Consider the following 13,385-nt stretch of genomic DNA (forward strand, 5'->3'; position numbering starts at 1 on the left):
TGTTATTTGGTCATTCTTTATTGAAGATCTGATAAGATTATTTATTCTCCAAACTGTTGTAAGTTATTTTTGTTCCTATGCGGCACACCATTTTCCCAACTGAGAGGACAGATGGATGACTTTCCTCTCAACCACTCCTAAGCGTAGATGATGTGCGATAGTGTAAAACAGGCGCGAGCGAGTCTACAGCCTGTTTTACGTCTCTCCCCATTGTCGTTTCCATTGAAGTCAACGGGTTACCGACTCGCTATCACATGTCTTAAAATATCGCACAAAGTCAAGATCTACCTCAGAGGGGGCAGCTTTTGTCTTCACTGCTGAGACAAAAATCAGCTACGAGAAACAAACACGAGCAACAGAGAAAGGAACATAACTAACAGGTGTTTGGAGAGATGCCACGATCAGCTCGCAGAGAGGGCGTATCTCGGGAAACCACCAGTACACAGCTTGTGATTTTCTGCCCATTAAAATTTAATGAGCAGGAAATCATAGGCAGCATACCTATGATTTCCAGAGATGATCACGTCCCCTTGCCTTCTTTAGTCCACCTCATGTAAAGCACCTTCCTCAGCTGAGAGGGCAGGCATCTGTTTCAAGGCTCTCTCCTCTACAACCAGCAGCTAAAAGGTGGGAAAGAAAATTGTTGCTAACTCTCCCTCTAATTTCCTGTGGGAAAATACCTGTTCTGAGACATTCCAGGGCAGCACAGCCGAGATCAGGGATACGCATGTAGAAAGTCGTGGGTGTGGCGCTGCATCTCATCACCCTGACACAATGGGCTGGATTTTGCCACTGCAGGTGGGCTGGGGCGTGTCAGGTGGTTTTTGTGTTAGGACCCCGATTCCGATGTGATGTGGTAAAAAAGTGCGATTTTGCCCTAATTGGGCACTTGATTTCCTGCGTATGGCCCAATGAGTCTTTTCATACAGAAAGTCACCTCTGATGACGTCATCAATGCTGCTGGAACGAAGGCCTGCAAGCAGCCTTGCTTCTTCTGCAGACTTTAAACTTTACGCCCATTGTTGTGATCGCTTCATTCAACAACTATGTCCACCAATGGGCCAAAGTGTGCTCCAAGGTTCAATGAGGCCGCCCTGCAAGCTCTGGTGGAGGGAGCAAGATCAAATCAGGAGGTGCTCTTCCCTTCCTCAGGGAGGAAAAAGCCTCCCCAGCAGGCTAAAGCTGTGTGGCTGCAAGTGGTCTAGGAGGTCAACGCAATCTCTATGTGCCGCAGAACCTGGCTGCAGTGCAGGGAGAGAGTTCATGACCTCCGCACAGGAAAAGTGGGTTTGACTTTCCCATCACCCTCAATCTGATCCCCATCGCCTCTCCTCACCAGCACTGCTTTGCCAACCTCTTCCTCCACATCCCACTTGACACTTACATCCCTGCACCCTTACCCATTCCCTCTCTCTCTATGGTCACATTCACTTAACTATTCAACTATGCAGCCCTCACACTCCCTATCACTGTGATGCAATTACAACAACTTACAACACACAGGGAGGGCCCTTTGTCTCCTTCTAAGCATCTATGCTGTGGATTCTCTACACTCACTCCTTCATTCTCACTCAAACTCCACTTGTGTCCCTCATTGCAGGAAAAGAGAGCTCACAATAAGAGGGAAAGAGTGAGGACAAGAGGAGGGCCACCCTCAGTAGCCCAGCTCACCCCCTGGGTGGAAGCGGCCCTGGAAATCGCCGGGATCAAGGACGAGTCCCAAGTGGGAGACGGACAGACGGGTGCATCACAGCAAGCTGGTGACAGAATAGTTTATCATCTCTCTCATTGACATTGCATGAGTGACTGATAATGATTCTGATGCTCTAACAGATTGACTTATGATCATCTGCACAATTCAATGTGCATGCAACCATCGACAGCCCCCGTCCCCACTGTCCAGGAGGAACAGCTTGAGCCTCCAGACTCCTCAGAGGAAGCTGCAACCTCCGAGGGCACAGCGTCAGCAGAATTCAGCGCACCCAGCACCAGCGCAGACACTCACACCTCGGTGGGACCTTCGCGAGATAGAGTGCTGTTGCCACCTGGTGTATCACAGCTCACCAGTGAGCATCAGCAGATGGTGGAGATAGGGACAGCAGTGGAGAGTCCTCGACGGAGGGTGCAGGACTCTCCCAGCTCGGCTCAGCTGCATGTGGACCCTGTGCCTCCTGTCTCTGGCAGGTTTTGTCTCCAGGGTCGCTGCGAGTGTGGAGCGAATGGAGGAGTCCATCGCGAACAAGAGCAGGGTCTTTGTGGAGGCATTGGCGCATGAACACAGCACCATGGAAAGGATGGCAACATCCGTGGAAAGGATGGCTACAGTAGAGGAGACGATGGCTACGGCCATGGAGGAACTAAGTCGCCAGAGTGTTGAAAACATGGTCATTGTTCAGAATAGACTGACATCTCTTGAGGAAAGATGGTCAGCTATTGAGCATAGAAACCAGTCCTTCATGGAAGTCCTCTGGAGTAGGACTTCCAGTGCAGAAATGGGTCCTCATGGCCCCCCTGAAGTGCAGAAAGGTGTTGTCAAGCCACTTGCTAGCTCTGAAGTGGGGCTGACCCATGAGAGGGATGTTGCTGGCAGACAACAAGGAAGTGGAGGCTCCTCTACAAGTGCTCACACGACCATGCCACTGCAAAGCCCTCGATCAGAGCCCCACCAGAGTCCTCACCCAACTGAGATGGGCTTTTCAGCCCCTGCACAGCTGCAGGAGCAGCAGACTGTTGCCGAACCCTCACAGGTTCGGAACCCCAGAGGATGCCCGCCAAAGGTGTCGAGACAGGAGCAGCAAGAAAGTGAGCAAGGGGCCTCCACATCTGCTGAAGCCACAGGGGAAGCACCACGTAGGAGCATGCATAAGAGGAAGATAAAGAACAAGTAGTCCCAAGGGTATTCACTTGGGTGTTCTGTTGTATTGATTTTTGACAAGCCATCCTTGTAATGTTATGATAATCAGATTTGATGGCAAACTGTTGAAGTTGTGGCCTGTGTCATCTCACAAATGGGACTTCCACATTGAGGGCTTAGGGCGACTTTCAATTGTCAGTATGGTGGTCAGACTGTTAGGAATCCGCAGCTTCTTGTCCATTGTCAATGCTCTGGTAAGAAAGTGCGAGGCAAATGTGTTTGACTGTGCAGGCTAAGCAAATCTGGCCAACATGAGTGCATCCCTTGCATCCCGGGCAGCAATGTGCTCGCGTGCTGGCGCCTTCTGGCCTGTGCAGCTTCAGGTGGGTGAGCAGCAGCTTGCCGCTCCTGTTGTTGCTGCTGCTGTTGGTGCTGCTGTTGTTCATGGTTCTGCTGCTACTGCGGCTGGTCTTCATCTGAATCTGATGTCCAGGAAGAAAGGAAATAAATGGTTCCCATTCTTCTGGTATATGCCTCAGTTGAGGAAGCGCTCAGTCAAGGTGGGGAGAGGGGTTTCCCAGGAGGTCACACTGGAGATGGGTGTCAAGCTCCAAACTTCCACAACAATGAGTAGGCCTGCTAAAAGTTCTCCCAGACCCGAGACAACAAAGTTCTGCCACCTGCAAATGATCATTGTGAAAACTCCTTTTTAATGGTGGAGCTGCAGCTGTTAGTAAGCCGTCCAATTGTGAGGCCGCCAGGGTTAACTGGCATGCTCCAGAGGAGACATTTAGATGAGCACTTGAAACGCCAGAGCATACAAGGCTACGGACCAAGTGCTGGAAAGTGGGATTAGAATAGATAGGGCTTGATGGCCGGTGCAAACACAATGGGCCAAAGGGCCTCTTTCTGTGCTGTATAACTCTATGGGCTGGATTTTACCAGCCCTGGGGAGGCAAGTTTGGAGGCGGGACTGCCGGGAAAATGGCAGAATTTGGGGGCAGGTGCCCAACCCGCCTCCATGCCATCTTGCCAGGAGGCAGGTAGCCGGCCCGTGCCGGGTCCCACCTCCTCGAGGCGGGAAGGGGATTAATACCAATTAACTGCCTGTTAACAGGTAGTTAACAGGCAGTTTTTTGGCTAATCCCTATTTTGAGCCCTGAAGTGTGGGCTTCCCGATGGCTCCGAACCTCGCCAGGGTCAGCAAGGCGGGCCGTCGGTCTGCGGGGGTCGGAGGGGCCGAGATGTCCAGTGTGCAGGTGAGTGATGGGTGCAGAGGTAAGTGTGTGAGGTGTGTGTAAAGTGTTTTAATAAGTTTTACTTACCTTTACTTCTTCCTGCAGGCTTCCTCACTTCAGGTCTTGGGGGTCCCTCAGCTCACCGACACAGAAAGCAGAATGGCCGCTGAACTGTCAAAAGCTGCAGCCTTCTGCTTTCTGGTCAGGAAGGCTTTCCAATTGAGTCTTGAGTAAAGACACAACTTAGAAGACAGATCGTCAGTGTTTGACAACTTCACAGAGCTGTCAAACGATGACATTTCATTTGTCAAAAGCTCTTGACAGATGAAACGTTACTCGCTGACATCACCTGTAACTGCTGGTCAATCAAGGGAATATAGCGTGGGTTGGCCACAAGTCGATGGAGGCGGGACTAAAACCCAACAAGTGGGAGTCCCGCCTCCAAAATCTCCCCATTGGCAAAATCCATCCCTATGACTGAGACGTGCAGGACAGGGGAAATGTGTTAAAATCAGAAAGGCCTCTCAAAATGGGATTATAGAGGCAATTAACAGGTTGTTAAGGGCCTTAAGGGGTTATCCCGCCTCTTGGAGGCGGGATGAAAATGGGGTCTGAAACCCTGATTCTGGGAAAATTGCTCGGAGGCGGGATCGGAGCCGCCCACCATTTTTGGCGATTTTAACACCTCACACACCTCCAATCCCGCCTCCTTGGGCCTGACAAAATCGAGCCCAATGTCATAGTTTAAAATGTCTGCCAGTGCTGAGATTTCACACTCAGGGGAGTGACATAGAAAGTTAAAGCTTAAGAAATATTTACATTAATTTCATTTCAGTCCCCTGCCATGATAAAAAATTTACATTTTTCTTTACATTTCCCAAATTTTTCTTTCATTTATATAATACATTTTTGCCAGTTACTTTTTCAAAATATAACACCCATTTCTTGCAAATCATATAAAAAAATTCACCAAAGTCCAAATGATTTATTTCACCATGTCCATTTTTAAGTATGAACTGTGTGCCTTTACAAACTCAACATCTTATTTAATTAATTTGCTTTCTCCCACCTCCACTTGATTTTTGAGTTAATGGGGCTGAAATTAACACCCCCCACCCCACGATGGGCGGGGGAAGAGGGTTGGGAGGGTCGCGAATCCGAGCCTTCCTTCCCATGATCTGCCCACCCACACCCACATCCAAGCTGTCTTCTGCCCCACAATCTCTCCATCCCTCCCGAATGCCACTCCGACCGTCCACCCCTCTCTTCGGCCCCAAAATCTGTCTCTGCGAGCTGCAATCACAGCCTACCTTCCCCCCACCCCGCACCCCCAGCTCCGATGTCTCTCTCACTCCCTCCCCACCTCCCGATTGCCAGGGACCGTGCCAAAGGGTCCCCGGCTGTAGCCTCTTGTCGCTGGTTCTCCTGCCCAGGAGTCGGCCAGCTTGTCAATCTGACCGGAACCATGCTCCCTCCCTGTAAATATCGGGCCAATATTTCTCTTGCTCCCTATTTTACAATTTATTCTTCTTCTGTGCCCCAAGTTCAGAGTGAAGTGCAGGTAAGTTGCAGTGTGAGGCAACATTGTAAAAATAAAGCCACGTTAGCACAGTTATCTTAACAATCTTGTGTAGTCCAACAAATTTCTTCCTCACCTGCTTCCAGGTTAGGTTAAGGTCACTTTTCCTGTAATCTCTCTCCATGCTGCTCTGATCGTACACTTCCTGCAGGGCAGAACTCACTTTCAAACACTTCTCTGCAGGACCTCCAAAGAAATCGTCACTGAAATAGTTCTTTCCTCTTATCTGCTTCTAGCCATTCCACATCCTCCCCCTCAACCCACACCACCACCTCCTTCAGTTGCAACAGTGTTCAGAGCAACCAGCAGCCTTTTAAACGCCTGATCCTGAGGTACTTCCAGTGCTAAAGAATTGTGTACTTGGAGCACCAAATATTTGCTTTAGTTGACATTATATTGCAAAGTCAGCAGGAAGCACCACAGACAGATGCAGTGCCTGAAGAGCAGCAGACATGGTGCCAATATGCCAGGGCAGCACTGCCCACCTCACACTCTCTCATGGTACTTTATGCTAGATATTCTCTCATTTACACAAAGCAGGCCTGCTGAACAGAAACCTGAAGATCCCGAAAGGGGGCTTGTGTCAGATTGGCTTTTCCTTTGAAGATCAATTTTTTGTTGTTGCAGCAATCAAAATGTTAACAGCTTTTCCAACATGGTAGAGTGTTAATGGCTTGAATTGGTTAGCTTCCATCGTGTAATCCCCTCATGGCCAAGCAAAAATTACAAATCCGCTTGTCAAACTACAAATATTGACATTTAAAACAAGTCACGTTACTCCAAATAACTTTCTCTTAATTGCCTTTCAAACGTAAGTAATTACCCCATTACTTGCAGTCTGACTGTTCCTTGTCTCCCATGTTGAAAGCTATCAAAGAGCAAGGGGGGCGGGGGGAACATCTTCATTTTGAACCGAGTTACTTTAAAGTCATCTTGATGAGAGGGAGGGTTTTTCTGACCTTTAGTCCATTTTAGGCTTGCAAACATTGTGCGTGCAAGACAGAAATTCTGGTTTCCCTTATATAGGAAGACATTTTAACCTACCCGCCTGACAGGAAGTGGGCGAGCATGCAGCTAAAATGGCTGTGCAAGTCTTACCTCCCCGTTTCTGCTCGATTACCACCCGCCGCCAACTTAAATGTGCCGCTTTTTTAGGCGCCTGACTCAGGCGGGTTGCCTCATTAATACATGCAAATCAGGGTCCTGATAATATCATTATCCCCATTGGCAGAGAAGAAGAGGTCCTCCAATGCCCCCGTGCCTTATCTTGGTGCTGGCAGGCAGCCTCCTTGCCATGCCATTTTAAGCTGTCCAAAGCCAGCCAGCTTCTTCTAGGTGTCCATTTCAGGCAGGCAGCTCGCCGGTGGGACATAAATGAGGTCCAGGAGTTAAAATAGACCGGGCTTCAAACTGATGATGTGGAAATGGGTTCACGTAGGAATTCTACAGAATCTACAGCACAGAAACAGATCATTTGGTCTATGCCGGTGTTTATACTCCACGAGACTCTTCCCACTCTAACGATCTCTTCCCACCCTGTCCCCATATCCCTCTATTCCCATCTCCCTCATGAATGCATCAAGTCTCCCCTTAAATGCAGCAAAGTTCTCTGCTTCTACCACTCCATGCAGCAGTGAGTTCCACATTCCCACCACTCTCTATGTAAAGAAGTTCCTCCTAAATTTTTTATTTAATCTGTTAGTGACTATCATATATTTATGCCCCCTTGTTCTGGTTTCACCTACAAGTAGAAACAGTTTCTCCACATCCACCCTATCGAACTCCTTCATAATTTTCCCTACCTCGCGGGTCCGTGGCGGGTGACGTCAGTGGTGGGTCGCAGCCCCGCTGCTGGCTCCATATTGGCCTCTGACATAACTTTCATCTGATTGGACTTGTTAAGCCCGTCCAGCGAGTTTCCCAGCCAATTGAAGGAAGCGGGTCTGATGATGTCATTTGATGACGCGTCATCAGCCGGTTTCCTTAAAGGGACCGTATGCAAATTTACTTTGACATTTGTGCTGTCCGTGTTCTACAGCATTGAGGTGCTGCAAACACTGACAAGCACGGCACGGGGTGCATGGCTGCACCCAGGCTCTCCCATCCCATGACTCCTTCCATATGCTAATGGAGGGAGTCACAGCATGCAGGGAGGTTCTCTTCCCTTCCAATGGGTGGAAGAGACCTCCCCAGGAGATCAACGCTGCCTGGTTGCACATTGCACAGGAGGACACAAGCAGAGATGTTGTCAGGAGGACCAGGCTGCAGTGGCGCAAACCTTTCAATGATCTCAGTAGATCATGAAACATTACTGCAAAGTCACACTCAACCTCATCCTGCTATGCCACTCATCACATCCCCATCACTCTGCCTTCCCTACCCTACTCTTGTACATCCTTACTCACACCAACTTACCTTGCGACTCCACCCATCCCTCTCTATCTATATTATCACATCCCCATCTCACTTGCCACCCCTCACACTCACCCTTATCCTAGTCAAATCATACCAACTAACAACACACGAGGATACGCACTTATGTGTTTTAGCCAATGTTTCTGTTAATATGCTGTCAAACATTGAAATCTTTATTTTCAATTCTTTGCGTTCTTGCACAGAATTGTGTGCACCTTTGGAAGTGGCTTAGTGAGTTGCAGTGAATGGTGAGACATAACAGTACCCCCCATAATGGTGATGAGTGTGAAAGGAATGGCTTGGGCATTGTAGGGATGCTTTATGTTGTTGGTGTGGGGTGGTGCCAACCTGGTGCATCATGTGGCAGCCAGGGTGTACAGCATCAAGTGAAGTAAATCTGGCCATAGTGAGGCCATCCCTGGCCTCCCAGGCAGCAATGTAGTCGGGTGCTGATGCCCTCTATCCTGTGCAGCATCAGGTAATGTTTTTGGTGCTGCTGGTGTGCCTGGTGATGCTGGTGTTGGCGCTGACCATGTTCAGATTTTGAGGACCAAGGTGAGAGAGTATAAAGTGCACCCATGCTGATGGAATAGATGGCAGCTTGAAGTAGAGATGACAGAAGCAATCTGTCAATGGTGGGCGAGGTAATGAGGCCAGACTGGATGGAGACTTGTTTAAAGACTTGCAGCATTCTGAATCTGTAGTTTAGAGAAGCTAGTGGTTAAGGGAACATTTCTCAATCAGCTGGGAGCTTTGACTTGACATTTGAAGCTGTCAACTCATCTGCTGATTCAATGGCCACTGACCTCCCACCTCAGCTTCACAGATGAGGTCCAGGCACACAGGAAACTGGTGGGCGACATGTCAAATTCAAAAAGCTGGGGGGAAAAAAGTATTGTTAAGTGGATGTAAACAAGCCACTAATGATTTGAATTGGGTCTCCCACCGCTGCCTGTTGGGTCTGCTCAGCGCTGGCAGACCCGGCATCGGGAAATGCATGTGTGAGCATTTTGACAGCGGGTTCCCGACCCGCTGTCAATCATTTAAAATTTCACAGCTGACCCACCACCAATCGGGTCCGTTGAGCGCCAGCAAAATTTGGCCTTAGTCTTCTTGAGACCACCCCCCAAGCCTGCCAATCTTTCCTGATAGCTGCATCGTCTCAAGTCTGGAACATCTATCACCCACCCGCCATAAAAGTGCTCCTGTTAAAATCCATTCACCCCCAAAAGTGAATTCCAGAATTTCTTTCAGATTTTATGGATCAGACTGCCTAACCCTGACAGCAAAAAACAACAAAGATTAAAGTTCCTTTGTTTCCAACATGCATCAACTATTCTAACAGGTGTGTCCACATCAGCCTGTTAATACACAATGGCCTAGAAATTGAGTTTTGGCGCAGCCAGGGCTTTAGCGCCGGAAGTTAGTGCCGGAGCTAAGTCGCGCTGGTCGGGCCCAAAATTCACCAATTCTGCGCCCAAACGGCTGCCGGCGCTGCTGAGAGCTGTTTGCGCCTGAAAACTGGCGCTACGCGCTGAATATCGGCGCTATTCCAGCGCTGCGGCGCCCGCTGCGGTGCGGCAGGTTCGGGAAGTGCAGGCCTCCTCCTTCCCTTAAGGAGGAGCTGCCTGCACCCGGCCGCGGCCCGCGAAAATCTTTTTAAAAATGAGCCCGGCACCTCGGACAAGTGCCGGGCTTGCTTCTGTTCCGGGGGGGGGGGGCGGGGGGGAAGTCCGGGGAGGGAGCTGCGGCCAGGCGGCCGGCGGGAAAGCGGCCGGCCGCCGCGGTGCCTTTAATGCGCCGGCGCAAAGTCATGTAAGACTCTGTTGCCAGAGTCTTAGTTGCGGCTGCCACGGGCGAGGCGGCCGCAACTGAATTTCGGCGCTGGGGCCCGTCGGCATGGCAACCGGGACGCTGCGCACACCAATGACGTCATCGGTGCCGGCGCAGCGCTACCGGTCTACCGCGGCGGAAGGGCCCCAGGCAATTTCGGCGCCGGCGCCAATTGCAGCGCTAGGCCCTCTAGCGCCGCAAAATCGGCGCTAAGGGCACTGAATTTCTAGGCCAATACCTTTAAGGCCTAGAAATTGAGTGCCCTTAGCACCGATTTTGCGGCGCTAGAGGGCCTAGCGCTGCAATTGGCGCCGGTTCCTAAACTGCCTGGGGCCCTTCCGCGGCGGTAGACCGGTAGCGCTGCGCCGGCACCGATGATGTCATCGGTGTGCGCAGCGTCCCGGTTGCCATGGTAACCCGCCCGAACTCGGAAATTGAGTTGCGGCCGCCTCGCCCGTGGCAGCCGCAAGCAACGTTCTGGCAGAGGTGCCTTACAGAACTTTGCGCCGGCGCATTAAAGGCCCCGCGGCGGCCGGCCGCTTTCCCGCCGGCCGCCTGGCCGCAGCTCCCTCCCCGGACTTCCCCCCGCCCCCCCCCCCCCCCGGAACAGAAGCAAGCCCGGCACTTGTCCGAGGTGCCGGGCTCATTTTTAAAAAGATTATCGCGGGCCGCGGCCGGGTGCAGGCAGCTCCTCCTTAACGGAAGGAGGAGGCCTGCACTTCCCGAGCCTGCCGCACCGCAGCGGGCGCCGCAGCGCCGGAATAGCGCCGCAATGCGGCGCATGGCGCCAGTTTTGAGGCGATGAGACCCCTCAGTAGCGCCGGCAGCCGTTTGGGCGCGGCGCTACTGAATTTTTGGCGCGCGCAGGGGGACTTAGCGCCGGCACTAACTTCCGGCGCTAAAGCCCTCGCTGCGCCAAAACCGAATTTCTAGGCCTTAAATATGTTCAAAGTTCACTGCTTGTCAAAATTTGTCACCCTGTTGTCAGCTAAAAAAAGTTACACCATTTACTGGAACAAATCTTCCATATATAACATGTATTTCAAAATAATATTGCTACTAGAATATGTGAGTGAACAGATTCTGAGGCAAGTCCAATGGTCATTTTACAAAATAATTGTCATTTATCTCATTGCTGTTTGTGGGACCTTGCTGTGCACAAATTGGTTGCTGTGTTTGCCTACATAACAAGTGACTACATTTCAAAGGTAATTTATTGGCTGTAACCTGCTTTAAGATGTCCAGACATGTGGTAGGTGCTTTATAAATGCAAGTTCTGTCTTTCGCCTTTACAGGAAACCCAATCTAACCTAAATTCTTAAGGGAGGGGATTGTGAATTGCAGCAGTTCCATGTTAAGCAATTTGCACAAACCACTTCTCCCTTATTGAAAATCCTCTGCTTCTGCCAACATTACTATCAAAGCACTTGTTGTCCAATAGATTAATATAGTTTCGGCAAGGTGCTGACTAAATTAACTAAACAAAAGAGTGCACATCGCACAAATACTTCAGTGCAAAAATCTCTTACACAGCAAGGGTGCACAGAACACACCCATCTAGAGGGTATATTTATACTCTGTGCACTGTAAATTAATACATTCGAATGGATGAATAGAGAAATGGCTAATCAGGTCTATCCGGTTCTGACATTTTGAAGAGCCACACGAAACCGCACCTGCTCTTTTCATTCAGTCACCACATCCTTTCGACTGCCACACAGTTGTGCTCACCTGAGCTACACAGGAAACACTAACAATTCCAACAATTTTCAACACATTTTGAAGCGCATCACGTCAAGTAAGGTAAGTTTTCTCTAATTCTTATTTCTTCTGTTGCATTGAGTTTGGAATACAGTTTTATATTTGTTGAGTGACGTGGAACAATTCCCTCTTAATACCCGCTCAGTAAATCTTCAGTGCTGCCTGTAGTTGTTCCAAGTAGTGAAAGTGTGCCGTAGTTGTTCAGATAACCTACATTAACATCTCAGACACAAAGCAACACTACAGGCCACAGAATAAATCTAATTCTTCCATCATTGTTTGTAGAAACTGCTATTGTTGCTGACAATAACACAATTTTCCACTGACAGGTTTACACTTTCCCCTATCTCCGAACATTGGTCACAGGAAGCGGGACAGGAACACGGTAGTGGGGCTGGGGCTACTGGAGCTGTTAATGGCAGTAAGTGTACAGGGACCTGCTCCCAGACCTCTGCTATTGCTACTCTTGAGGCCTCTTAAAGGAGTGCTGAGCTAACTCATAGCATTACATGGAATTTACAGCACAGAAACAGGCCATTCGGTGTTTATGCATCACACGAGCCCACTCATCTTTGGGTTTTTTCTAGTCACACCTCAACTCCACCTAAAGGGCCAGCTGTGGAAACCTACTGTATGGCTAACGGGTGACATCAATCAGATTTCATCATATTTGTTCTACAGAAGTAAAAATCTGCGCCATTAGCTGCCAGGTATTCCTTCAGAACCTGTGACACTAAACCTCCTCATTAGCACTAAAATACTGTCTCACTCAGATAGACCTTAGTTGGTGTGAAAATAAAAAATGTTACCACAATGCAGTAAGAAGTACTTAGTGGAGGGGAGTGCTTAATCTTATCTACGTTATATCTGATTAAGGAGTGCTTGACGTAGATGCTAATGAAGGGGGATGGTGCAAGGCTTTAGAAAGGAGTTGATGTTGATCACCATAAGATGTATCTCGTGAGAATTTGGAGCAACCTCTACTGAAATCAGTTATCGAATCATATCATCTTACAGCACAGAAGGTGGCCATTCAGCCCGTCATGCCTGTGCCAACTCTTTGAAAGTTCTGCAAAGTTCAGGAAAATGGCTTAAAAACCTGCCCTGCCGACAGAAAATTAGAACTCACGTGAGAATCTTGTTTGAATAAGGGGCTGCTCATTCAAAACTGAGATGAGGAGAAACTTCTTCACTCAGAGGGTGGTAGGTTTGTGGAATTTGCTGCCCCAGAAAGCTGTGGAAGCTACATCATTAAATAAATTTAAAACAGAAATAGATAGTTTCCTAGAAGTAAAGGGAATTAAGGGTTACGGGGAGCGGGCAGGAAATTGGACATGAGTCTAGGTTCGGAATGGTCATGGCCCTGTGGGTAGTGGAGTGGGCCCAGGGGCCGTGTAGCCTTGTTCTGCTCCTACTGTGTTCTAATTCTGTTAGATTTCAGGAGATGGTTTTATTCCTGTTCCTGGCTGGGGTGGAGATCGCCTTTACAGAAGGTAAGTACTGTAGAAAATATAGGGACAGAGTGATCTCCTGGAAGAATTTCGATCGCCTAGATGGGTCGGAGAGGAATTTCCCAGATTTTTTTCTCCCAAATTGGCCATTGGGTCTTTATCTGGTTTTTCGCCTCTCCCGGGAGATCACATGGGGTTCGGGTGGATGCAGAGTGATAGAAGATTTGAGGTTAGGATCAGATCAGCCATGATCT

At 49.3% G+C, this 13,385-nt stretch overlaps 2 protein-coding genes across 2 annotated transcripts in view; one reads left to right on the forward strand and one right to left on the reverse strand.

The window, feature by feature from the left end:
• Window positions 1–13,385, reverse strand: part of ano3 (anoctamin 3) — a 401,336-nt gene that overhangs the window by 106,532 nt on the left and 281,419 nt on the right. The gene's annotated exons all lie outside the window — the stretch shown is intronic.
• Window positions 11,600–13,385, forward strand: part of LOC147107086 (uncharacterized) — a 35,909-nt gene continuing 34,123 nt past the window's right edge. The window contains exon 1 of the mRNA XM_086008129.1: window positions 11,600–11,722. The gene's annotated coding sequence lies outside the window, so the exon portion shown is untranslated. The remainder of the gene's footprint in view (window positions 11,723–13,385) is intronic.

Source organism: Somniosus microcephalus, chromosome 15, assembly GCF_052327205.1.
Source record: "Somniosus microcephalus isolate GS21.2 chromosome 15, FLI_Smic_1.0, whole genome shotgun sequence".
NCBI lineage: Eukaryota > Metazoa > Chordata > Chondrichthyes > Squaliformes > Somniosidae > Somniosus > Somniosus microcephalus.